The following is a 12776-nucleotide window of genomic DNA, read 5'->3' on the forward strand; positions in this document are numbered from 1 at the left end:
TATCTGAGTATTGTGTTTTTTTATATCACCATAATGTTTATATGTGGGGGACTACCTACTCCTTTGGGGACTGCTCTGAGGCAAGGTAGATTTCCTCATTACATTCTGTGAGGTGTAGCTAGTTTCTCAGGCTGTGACAAGGCGTCTAGGATTTTAGGAACGCTCCACGGCTACTTCTAGTGTGGTCTGATAGTCAGGGGATTGCGGTCAGCCTAGATTCCAACTACTCCTGTTTCTTGGTGTTTTTTCACCTATGGGAGTTTTTTGTAATTTTCCACGGTTACCGGATCATAACAGCCATCTGGCCCGGGGGATTTCTCAATGTTTAATTTACTCAGACACAGGCATACTTCTTCTTTGTTAAATTAATTATATCAGGTGGTGAACTTTGATTTGTCACTTGTTGAATGATCCCTGGAACAGTCATGAGAAGTGCCTGTTTATTATCTCAGTCTTTTGTTTGTCCTCTATAATTAACTTGTTATTATACTTTAAGGGGCCAATACTATCCTTTGTTTTCCTTTTGGCATTAATGTATTTATAAACGATTTTGGGATTTATTTTAATGTCCTTGGCAATTTTTATTTCAGTAGCTAATTTTGATTGCTTATTTTTTTTTACATTTCCTATTGATATCTTTATACTTCTAAAACGCTATTTCTGTATTCTCAGCCTTCAAGATTTTGAATGCCCTTAGTTTTTGTTTTATTATACATTGTACAGTCTTATTTATTCATAGTTTTTTCTTTTTATTCCTGGACATTTTATTATTAGAGGGTATAAGTTTTTACAGGACTCTAGGAGTATATCCTTAAACTTTCCCCATTTATGTTCGGTATCCCCAGTTACCATAACATTGTCCCAATCTAAACATTTAAGCTCTTTCCTTAATTTGTTGAAATCAGCTTTCCTAAAACTCCAGGTTTTAGCATTTCCCCTTTGAAATGTTCTATTGAATATTACTTTGAAGCTTACCATATTATGATCGCTGCTGCCCAAGTGCTCCCGGACCTGTAGATCTGAAATTGTATCCGGTCTATTTGACAGGACCAGATCTAGCAGATTATCTCCCCTCGTTGGTTCATCTACCATCTGAGAGAGGTAATTGTCTTGAATTGTAATAAGAACTTACAGCTTTTAGCACAACCAGAAGATTCTATGTCCCACTGAATGTTTGGATAGTTTAAAGCCCCCATAATAAGAACCTGATTATTATTATTATTATTAGCTGCCTTTTTAATTTGTTGCAGCATTTCACCCTCTACCTGTTTAGTTATGTTAGGAGGCTTATAGCAAACTCCAATTAGCATTTTTCCATTATTCCCCTCCCCATATACATTTACCCATATTGACTCTGTTGCAGTTCCCCCCAATGTCATCATTCAACACAGGTTTTAGATTAGATTTGATAAATATACACACCCCACCACCTTTTTTGTCTTTAATGTCCTTCCTGAATGTAGTATACCCCTCTACGTTTGTCACCCAGTCATGGCTTTCATCCAGCCAGGTTTCCGTAATGCCCACCACATCATAATCCATGGTTGACGTAAGAGTCTCCAATTCATTCATTTTGTTTGCAAGACTTCTTGCACTTGCCAGTAGACAGTTAATTCAATTAACACATTTCTTACTCCTAGCCTCCCTACATTCCTTGCATGTCCCAGCCCCCCAATCCTTCATTGACCTCCACCGTCTCACTGTATCTATCTATCCCCTTATTTCCTCCACTACCCTCCCCCCAGATCCTAGTTTAAAAGCTCCTCCATCCGTCTGACCATTTCTCCCCCAGCACAGCTGCACCCTCCCCATTGAGGTGCAGCCCGTCCCTACCGTAGAGCCTGTAGCCGACTGAGAAGTCGGCCCAGTTGTCCATGAACCCGAACCCTTCCTTCCTAGAAATAAATGCAGCCGACCCGCTCCTGTCCAGAGTGTGCAGGTGCGCCGGGTGATACGATCCGATACGTGTGCAAGTCATATGCCTCATGTGAGAGCACTCTTAGAATAGCACACGTGCACGATACTTTCCATTCCTAGTGCCTAAGCTGTCATTTGTTCTCAGCAATTCAGGTTGATACGCTGCCCACAAAAATGCATTTATTGTTAAACTTTTTAAATTTTTCTCAACGTTAAAATAATGATAATAAAAATCTATGCAAATTTAGCATCGCTGTAATCATCCTGACCTGCGAAGGAATAGTGTATGTCCACTGCAGAGAGGGGTGCTATTTTAATTTTCACTTTAGGAGGAAAGTTCGGTACTGCAGCAGTCCTCAGCGACCCTGTTTACATGTCAGTATCACATTGCACTATATTGTTTCTGCACCGTGATCCTAAACTTTATTCTCTCCTGCTATTTCAAAAACTCAGGAGTGGAAGGGAGGAGTGACATCAGACACACACGGGCAGATCCCGCACACATTTACTGCTGTCAAAAAGCCAGCACTGGGTTTTCATGTTAAATGTCATCCACTGCTTCCCCTAGTGTTTAAAAGTTGAACATATAGAAACATTTTAAACATTTTTTTCATTTATGCCATTAAAGTTTTAAATATTTTTTAATTAAAACTTTAAATATTTTAAAATGTTTTATATTTTATATCATCATTCCACTGAAACTGTCTTAACTAAAGTCACTAATGACCTACTAACCGCCAAAGCCAAGCGACACTACTCTATCCTCCTCCTCCTAGACCTGTCCTCTGCCTTCGACACAGTAGACCATTCCCTCCTACTACAGATTCTCTCATCTCTGGGCATCACAGACCTGACCCTATCTTGGATTTCCTCATACCTAACCGACCGAACTTTCAGCGTCTCCCATTCTCACACCACTTCCTCATCTCGCCCCCTATCTGTCCGTGTCCCCCAAGGCTCAGTTCTTGGACCCCTGCTGTTCTCCATCTACACCTTCGGCCTGGGACAGCTCATAGAGTCCCACGGCTTCCAGTATCATCTCTATGCCGATGACACACAGATCTACCTCTCTGGACCTGACATTACCTCTCTACTAACCAAAATTCCACAATGTCTGTCTGCTATTTCATCCTTCTCTGCGCGATTCCTAAAACTTAACATGGACAAAACAGAGCTCATTGTCTTTCCTCCTCCTCACTCATCTCCTCCAACAAGCCTTTCCATCAAACTCGATGGTTGCTTACTCTCCCCAGTCTCACAAGCTTGTTGCCTTGGTTTACTCTCGACTCTGCTCTATCCTTCAAGCCACACATCCAAGCCCTCTTCAACTCATGCCGATTACAACTCAAAAACATCTCCCGGATCCGTGCTTTCCTTAACCAAGAATCAGCAAAAACATTAGTGCATGCCCTCATCATCTCCCGCCTCGACTACTGCAACCTCCTGCTCTCTGGCCTCCCTTCCAACACTCTTGCACCCCTCCAATCTATCCTAAACTCTGCGGCCCGCTTAATCCACCTCTCCCCTCGCTACTCCCCAGCCTCGCCACTCTGCCAATCCCTTCACTGGCTTCCCATCACCCAACGACTCCAGTTCAAAACACTAACCATGACTTACAAAGCCATGGACAACCTGTCTCCTCCCTACATCTGTGACCTAGTCTCCTGGTACCTACCTGCTCGCAACCTCAGATCCTCACAAGATCTCCTTCTCTGCTCCTCCCTTATCTCCTCTTCCCACAATCGTGTACAAGATTTCTCCCGTGCTTCCCCCATGCTCTGGAACGCTCTACCTCAGCACATCAGACTCTCCCCTACCGTGGAAAGCTTCAAGAGGAACCTCAGGACCCACCTCTTCCAACAAGCCTACAACCTACAATAGCCCTCAGTCCAGTAGACCACTGCGCAACCAGCTCTATCCTCACCTATTGTACCATCACCTATTCCCTGTAGACTGTGAGCCCTCGCGGGCAGGGTCCTCTCTCCTCCTATACCAATCTGTTTTGTACTGTTAATGATTGTTGTACATGTACTCTCTTTCACTTGTAAAGCGCCATGGAATAAATGGCGCTATACTAATAATAATAATTTTGTGATGATACATTCCTTTTAAGCCACATACACTACAGTTTAAAGTTTGGGGTCACCCAGACAATTTTGTCTTTTCCATGAGAAATCATACTTTTATTTATCAAATGAGTTGCATAATGAATATCCAGACATTGACTAGGTTAGAAATAATCATTTTTACTTGAAATAATTTTCTCTTTCAAACTTTGCTTTCGTCACAGAATGCTCCTTTGCAGCAATTACAGTTTTGCAGATCTTTAGCATTCTAGCTGTTAATTTGCGGAGGTAATCTGGAGATATTTCACCCCATGCCTCCCCCCTCCCACAAGTTGCATTGGCTTGATGGCCACTTTTTATGTACCATACGGTCAAGCTGCTCCCACAACAGCTCAATAGGGTTGAGATCTGGTGACTGGGCTGGCCACTCCATTACAGATAGAATACCAGCTGCCTGCTTTTTCCCTAAATAGTTCATGCATAATTTGGAGGTGTGCTTTGGGTCAATGTCCTATGGAAAGATGAAATTGGCTCCAATCAAGCACTGCCCACAGGGTATGGCATGGCGTTGCAAAATGGAGTGATAGCCTTCCTTATTCAAAATACCTTTTACATTGTACAAATCTCCCACTTTACCAGCACCAAAGCAACCCTAGATCATCACATTACCTCCACCATGCTTGACAGATGGCGTCAGGCTCTTTTCAGTTGTTCTGCGTCTCACAAATGTTCTTCTGTGTGATCCAAACACGTCAAACTTCGATTCGTCTGTCCATAACACCTTTTTCCAATCTCCCTCTGTCCCATGTCTGTGTTCTTTTACCCATATTTAATCTTTTCCTTTTATTAGCCAGTCTCAGATATGGCTTTTTCATTGCCACTCTGCCCTGAAGCCCAGCATCCCGGAGTCACCTCTTTACTGTAGACGTTGACACTGGCGTTTTACGGGTACTATTTAATGAAGCTGCCAGTTGAGGACCTGAGACATCCATTTCTCAAACTAGAGACTCTAATGTACTTGTCTTGTTGCTCAGTTGTGCAGCGCGGCCTCCCACTTCTCTTTCTACTCTGGTTATAGCCCGTTTAGGCTCTCCTCTGAAGGGAGTAGTACACACCGTTGTAGGGAATCTTCAGTTTCTTGGCAATTTCTCGCATGGAATATCCAAGAATAGACTGTCGAATTTCACATGAAAGTTCTCTTTTTCTGTCCATTTTGAGAGTTTAATGGAACCAACAAATGTAATGCTCCAGATTCTCAAACTAGCTCAAAGGAAGGTCAGTTTTATAGCTTCTCTAATCAGCAAAACTGTTTTCAGCTGTGCTAACTAACATACTTGCACAAGGGTTTTCAAGGGATTTTTAAACATCCATTAGCCTTCTAACACAGCAAACACAATGTACCATTAGAACACTGGAGTGGTGGTTGTTGGAAATGGGCCTCTATACACCTATGTAGATATTGCATTAAAAAACAGACGTTTGTAGCTAGAATAGTCATTTATTACATTAATAATGTATAGAGTGTATTTGTTTAATTTAATGTTAGCTTCATTGAAGAAAAAAGAAAAAAGTGCTTTCCTTTCAAAAATAAGGAAATATCTAAGTGACCCTAAACTCTTGATCTGTAGTATATCTTACATCAGGGATCAAGAACCTATGGCTTACGAGCCAGATGTGGCTCTTTTGATGGCTGCATCTGGCTCGTAGACAAATCATTAATTAAAAAAAAAAAATACTGTATTTTCTGGTTTTTAAGATGCCTTTTTTTCCCCCCAAAACTGCGTAAAAAATAGGGGTGTCTTACAAACTGCATATGGCATATCGGGGTGGTAGTGGTGGCGCAGGGTCAGTGATACTGCAGGCTTGTGGGGTGTCATGATGGTGAGCACCATTGATTTGCCGTTGGACTTAAAAAAAATGGTCGCGAAATAGGCACGCGCACAGGTGGACTTCAAGAAAATGGCCGCGGAGTCCTATCTGCGCGCGTGCCGGACTCCACGGCTATTTTCTTGGAAGTCCATCTGCGCACGTGTCACAGCCATTTTCTTGAAGTCGATCTCGTCGACTGTGGGAGATTCAAAGCAGCCAGCCGGCAGATAAATGGTCCTCGCTGCCGCGACACCCCACGAGCCCGCAGTATCACCGACCCTCCGCTGCTGCAGACTGAGCCACGACACCCCCTTTTCTGAGCCCGCCAGCAGATCAATGGTTCCTGGTGCCGTGACACCCCACAGCAGTATCGCCGACCCTCCACATACTGACCCTCTTAAGCCGCGACACTCCCTCCTCCGAGTCCGCAGCATCGCCTACCTTGCCTCCTGGGACCTTCTCAGCAGCTCCACCACCGCCGCTCACCCCTGGTGAGTATGGCTCTCACAGAATTACATTTTAAAATATGTGGCATTCTTGACTCTCAGCCAAAAAAGTTCCCGACCCCGTCTTACATGAACCTCTTCTCCTTCTCCCATTACGGATACTGTGAATTTTGGGGAGTTGTGGTATAACATTACAAGCAGAAAGACTCAGAACCCAATATTTTCAAAGAAGTAGTTTATTGGTTACCTTTTTTATTTTAACATACCCTTAAAAGTAGTACACCAAGAGTTTACAGTAGCAGTCAAGTAACCATGTCTCCACACACAGCACTATAGGCGTTCACTCACTGAAGATAGCATCTCCACAGTACAATTCCTAATGGGTGACGGCGGCCATCATGTGTTAGTGAGTGATCGGGGTGGTCTCAGGGACGATAGTGCAGACGACATCCAAAGCTGGATAGTTATACCTGATCTGTACAGAATTCATATCATATCAGGTTAAGATTTCACAGACCCAAGTCTGTTTTTTCCCCCCATGCAATCTACTTTTAGTGCATTAATGTAGAATATTTATCTACGCGGCACATAACCAACCAGTGTGACTCTCCATGTAAAATGCATCAATTCAGGCCAACAATAACACCTAAAAATAACCAATGTATCTATCTCACCATCAATAAAGATCTCGGAGCTTCTGCCGCCGGCCTACCCGTTCTTTTTATATCGTAGGAGTGTGAAGAAAAGTGGGTTACATATCCGATAGCTTCACGCATTTATTAATAATACTCTGTAATAATTTACACACTCTCCAAGGGCAAGGAATGGCGTCATACCCCTTCCCATGGGCTTCTACGAATCTACACAGGTCTCATGGTCTCCTTAGGCAACACAACATCTGTAAATAGAGCAGTCACGTTTTCGTTTCCTAGAAAAGATGGGAGGGGTTGACCATCCCAATATGGCGGGCTGTAGATGAGTATACATCATCTCTTCTGTTTCCTCCTGTATAGCAACTACTTGTAAATATAGTCAATAAAGATTGAAAATCCAGCTTTGAAGGGAATCTGTCAGCAGGTTTTGCTATGTAATCGGAGATCTGCATGATGTAGGGGCAAAGACCCTGATTTCTGTGATGTGCCACTTACTGGGCTGCTTGGTGTAGTTTTGATAGAATCCCTGTTTTCTCTGCTGTAGCTATAGCACTGTTCAGAATGCGGAGCAGTGTATAACCCCGCCTACACCACTGATTGGCAGCTTCCTGTGTACACTGAACATTGTCAGTACTGGGGGGGGCGGAGTTTTGTTAGACTACCTGGCACGCAACACCTAGTCCTCTAATGATAATCTCCTGCTATAAAACAGTGATTGTATGGAAACTACAATAGACAGACTAGTAAGTGACATATGCCTACAATCAGCGTCTCTGCCCCTACATTATGTTGCTTTCAGATTAAATAGCATAAACTTGCTGACAGATTCCCTTTAAAGGAAAGTATCTTCAGAAAATTATCTGTTGTCCAAATCAGGTTTTCATTAAAAAAAAAAAAAGTCTTTTTTTATTATAAATGATATATTATCTGTATTAGAAAAATATAAAGGCTTGAGACAGTGTATTGCTGCCTGTGTTTATAGAAAATCAGGAACAATGGGCCAGATTCATCAGAGCTTCTATGCCAGTATTCTGGTGGAAGAAGCTTTGAAAAGTTGCAAAATGTTTGCACAACTCGAGGCTGCGGTAAAATTTGGCCACTTGCAGTGTTCTCTCACCATTTATGGGCTGAGCTAAGGCTAGACAAGGGTGTGACAGCGTTCCTTACCCCATAAAGACGTGCACACACTACGCTTTAGATGCGTTTTTTTGGTGCATATTTGTCACAAAACTACATGACTAGCCTTATGCCAGCAAAGTCAGTGAATTCTGAAGTGTTGTGCACATGTTGCATATTTTATCTTGCAGATTTAGTGCAGAAAATTATTTTTTGGTGCATTTTACAGCTTTTGCACCCATTGACTTTATTATGAAAAACACACCAAAAAAGAGGCAAAAATGCATGTGTTTTTTGGTGCATTTTTCCTCCACAAGATGTAGAAGACTTCTTCACAGAATACTCAACGTGTGCACATAGCCTAAATCTTACTCCAGCAGGGACTGGAGTAGGATTTGTGGCAAGCTGCACACAGACGTACAGGCAACTTGAAGCAACCTGATTTATTAAAGGGAACCTGTCAGGGGCAATATGCACCCAGAACCAAGGGCAGTTCTGGGTGTATATTGCTAATCCCTGCCTAACCGCCCCTGTATACACTAGCATAGTTAAAGGGATCTTTAGAAAATGTATTTCTAAAAATCTTATATCGCATGCTAATGAGTGCAGGGACCAGTCCCCTGGGCGTTTGTTCCCCTGGCTAGTTGGCTCCATTAGCATGTTAGTACGCCCCTGTGCCATGGCGGGGTAGCTCAAGAAATTGCAATTTTTTGCCAAAAAGCTCAAGTTTTAATAATAAATACATTTTGGAATTTTTAGTGCAGTAATGCACATTTAGTGCTAGCATTCTTGTTTTTAACATGCTAATGACTGCGCAGTGTCAGAGGATGATCTCACTCACCTCTCTGCTGCCATTCGGCTCAGTGTGCATGACCCCGGAGTTTGGGTCATGCGCACTATGGCTTCTAACTGAAGTGGTGCGCATGAACGAAACTCCGGGGTCATGCGCACTGAGCCGAAATCCAGTGTCGGGCGGCGATGGCAGCGGAGAGGTGAGTGAGATCATCCTCTGATGCTGCGCATTCATTAGTATGTTAGCACACCCACAGGGGCGCATTTACATGCTATTGGGGCCAACTAGCAAGTGAAGCAACACCGTGGGGACTAGTCCCTGCGCTAATTAGCATATGATATAAGATCTTTAGAAATCCTTTTTCTAAAGATCCCTTTATCTATGGTAGTGTATACAGGGACGGTTAGGCAGGGAGTAGCAATATGCACCCAGAACTGCTCGTGGCTCTCACTGCATATTGCACCTGACAGGTTCCCTTTAAAAGTTCTGTGCCTCTTATTGTCTCCGGATCGTCTGACTCGAAGAGTCAGTTTGAACATCTCTAAATTTGTAATTAACAAAACAAAACGTAAAGATAAAAGACATTTAATATAAAAAGAAACTGATTTAAACAGTAGGTCATTTTCTAATAATACACTCCTATTAAATTAGGCCCTTACTGGTGACACCATGGTGCCAGAAAACCTATACCGCCATACCATTTATACAGGAACGAAAAGGATTCACCAGCTATCCTGTGTAGAAGGAATGTATATGTGAATTCACCAGAGGCGTAACATAAATGTGGGCATTAGACTATCAGACAGGCACTTTCTATATCGTGTCTGTAGCCAGCGTCATGAAATCCTACAGGAGTTGTATGGAATCAGGAGTTTCTATATTTTTTTTCTTTTGCAGAAACAGCGCCCCTCTTGTCCATGGTCTGTTTCTGGTATTGCAGCTCAGTCCCGTTCAAGTAGTCAGAGCCAGTAATATCTAATAAATGCTTTTAGGTCTTTTTGGTAAGTACAAATATTATTTTAGGATTACCAATCTGTTAAAGGATAACCTTACGTATAGAGGCGCTATCTAAGCAATTTATTAAAACATCTAAATGGCGCTCTCTAAGATATATTTTTGGTGTTAACACTTAATTGGATGTCATCACTTTTTTTTTTATTTCTACCACATAAATATATTTTGGAAAGGTTTTACTGTATGTGACGTACCAAGGTCTAGGTAGGGATATAAAGCGATACTTGAGGTGTCCATTATAATATACCATAGATAGCTGGTATAACCAGGGATTAATCGTATAGAAAAGAGACATCATCACCCCACACAGCCATGCAATGAGCATACCTTATGTATATAGGCTCGCCTTAAAGCAGAATATATATTGATGCAGCCTGTAGAGATGTTGCTAATAATGTAGCATAGAAATATTGTTTAACCTTCCCGTATTTAGACTGTAATAATGCATTGTGGTAATACGTATATACAGGCGCATCTACTGCTAGAATCTGATAAACTATGGTTGTATCATCTGCAGACAATGAAACCTGTATGCAACACTGCAATTAGTATTTAATTAATACCCTTTTTCTAAATCAATCACATGGATGAGATGGGGCAATAGTAACACTGGGTGCCCAAAATTTTAGCAAGCTGCAATACCCTAGGGAAAAATTTTGAGAAGTCATATTAGTGTCACTTAGAAACTTGAGCTGGCCATACACATCAGATGGCTGTCTGCGAATACAATGTTTCGGCCAATCATTCGGCAAACTGCTCTCCCATAGGCCTCCTTCACACATCCGTGTCGCCAGTATGTATGATGTCCGTTTTCACACATACCGGAGACACGAGCACAAATCAATGGATCTGCACACACGTGCGTGCCTTCACATGGACCGTGTGTCGGTGTGGAGCATACGTGAGTCTGTGTGCTCCACATGTAGACATGTCCATTTTTCTCCAGCAGCACGGGTGTCATACGGACCGCACGGATGTGATCTGTATGACACGTACTGGAGAAAACCACGTTTGTGTGAGATAAAATGAATTTCTATACTCACCTTCTCCAGCCCTGCTGTCTCTGCCGCTGCTGTCTCTTGCTTCTGACCCCCGCTCATTATGCTCATCGCATATTCACTGCACTTCATGCCGGAAGCAGCAGCAGCGGGAAGTCAGCAGGGCCGAAGACCGCAGAGCAGGAAACATCAGCACCGCAGACAGCAGCGACCGGGACAGGTGAGCAGAAAGTTCCTGCTCTCCGTGTATTATCCCGGATAGCACACGGAGCGCATTTGTGTGCCAAAATCACGGCACATGGAGGGCCATACATCCGTGCAAAACATGCGTGATTTTCACGGACGTGTGAAAGAGGCCATACACAGCGAGCACTTGTGTGGCCAACCGCTCCTTGTGTTATCTATGAGAAAGGCATCAACAGACATCTCAGACAATGGTTTATCTCCGGCTGTGCGGTCTTATCGGATAACACACAGAGGATACCAGAGTGAATGAGCCTCACCTTTATAGGTTGTGAACAGTCACAAGCACTTCATCACATATCCGCCGTAGCCCCATAGGGAGATAAATATCAATGGGTGGAGAGGAAGAGGTTAATGCCACGCTGCCCTATGAAGAATCCAACGTATCTCTTATTGGGTCTACGCGTTTCAGAGATACCATGTTGGCTTCTTCTATCTTGATGATGGAGACTTGCTCTCTAAACCGCGTAGACCCAATAAATGGTACGTTTTTAGTCATGATTTGAACTCTTCATACGGCAGGGTGGAGTTAACCCCTTCTTCTCCATTCATTGATAGTGGTTTATCTCCAGCAGAAGAAAGCAATCAACAATCCAAAATTGGAATGTCTCCCCAAATAATCGGTTATTCTGCACTCCCAAATACAGAGTGTTGTCCGAACCTGTCTATGTTGGCGGGTTCAGACAAAATTAGTTTAAAGTGTAAGGGGAGTTTACAGAGAGTCTGTCCGCAAGATTTTGCTACCCCATCTGAAAGCAGCACAATGTTGGGGCACAGACCCCGATTCCAGCGATGTGTCACTTACACTTACCGAGCTGCTTGCCATCATTTTGATAAAATCCAAGTTTTACCTGTTGCACATCCAACAGTTTTCTGAATATTTAGCTCTGTATACCCATTTCTCCACTACTGATTTGCAGCTTTCTGCCCATACAGTGGACACAGAAAACTGTCAATCATTGCTGTGGGCGGGGTTATACAGAACTCATGAATATGAGGACTACATGGCAGCAGGTTTACTAGTCCTCTAGTGATAATCTCCTGCTGATAAAACAGTAATTCTATCAAAATTACACTAAGCAGCCCAGTAAGTGTTACATTACTGGATTTGTGGTCTATTTGTCTACATTATGCTGCTCAGATTTACATATATATAGCAGCATGGTCCTGAACCATAAAACACGTCACCTCAGTGCAGAGTGGCTGCCATAAGATGGAAGTTTATACTGAAATACAAGGGCCCCTTTAGCTTTAAAAACAGTGTATACTTTAGCTAAAATGCTTTGGTGTAGTTCCAAAATAATACAGAGAAGGCACACAGCAATGGCTGATAGATTTGATTCCAAGACTATGGTGCGTAGCTAGTATACTGATTCATATTAATGTATATATTTGTCTCAAAGTTTTGTGGGGGCACAAATATAATGTGTTTTAAGCCTAGTCTGCACCAAAGATTAAAAACACCCCAGTGTGTGATCTAATCATTTAGGCTTGGTTTACATCACAATATGGCAACGTTTAGCACACGCAGCAACGAAGACTATGATGCAGAACGTAACCATAAGCCCCAACTCTTGACAACAAAGGCTGAAAGAGTGACTGGCCTTCAACAGGGTCGTATGTGTAGGTGTACTAATCTACGCAAAATAATGTGTACCATG

The sequence above is a fragment of the Anomaloglossus baeobatrachus genome, chromosome 6 (assembly GCF_048569485.1).
Source record: "Anomaloglossus baeobatrachus isolate aAnoBae1 chromosome 6, aAnoBae1.hap1, whole genome shotgun sequence".
Classification (NCBI taxonomy): Eukaryota; Metazoa; Chordata; class Amphibia; order Anura; family Aromobatidae; genus Anomaloglossus; species Anomaloglossus baeobatrachus.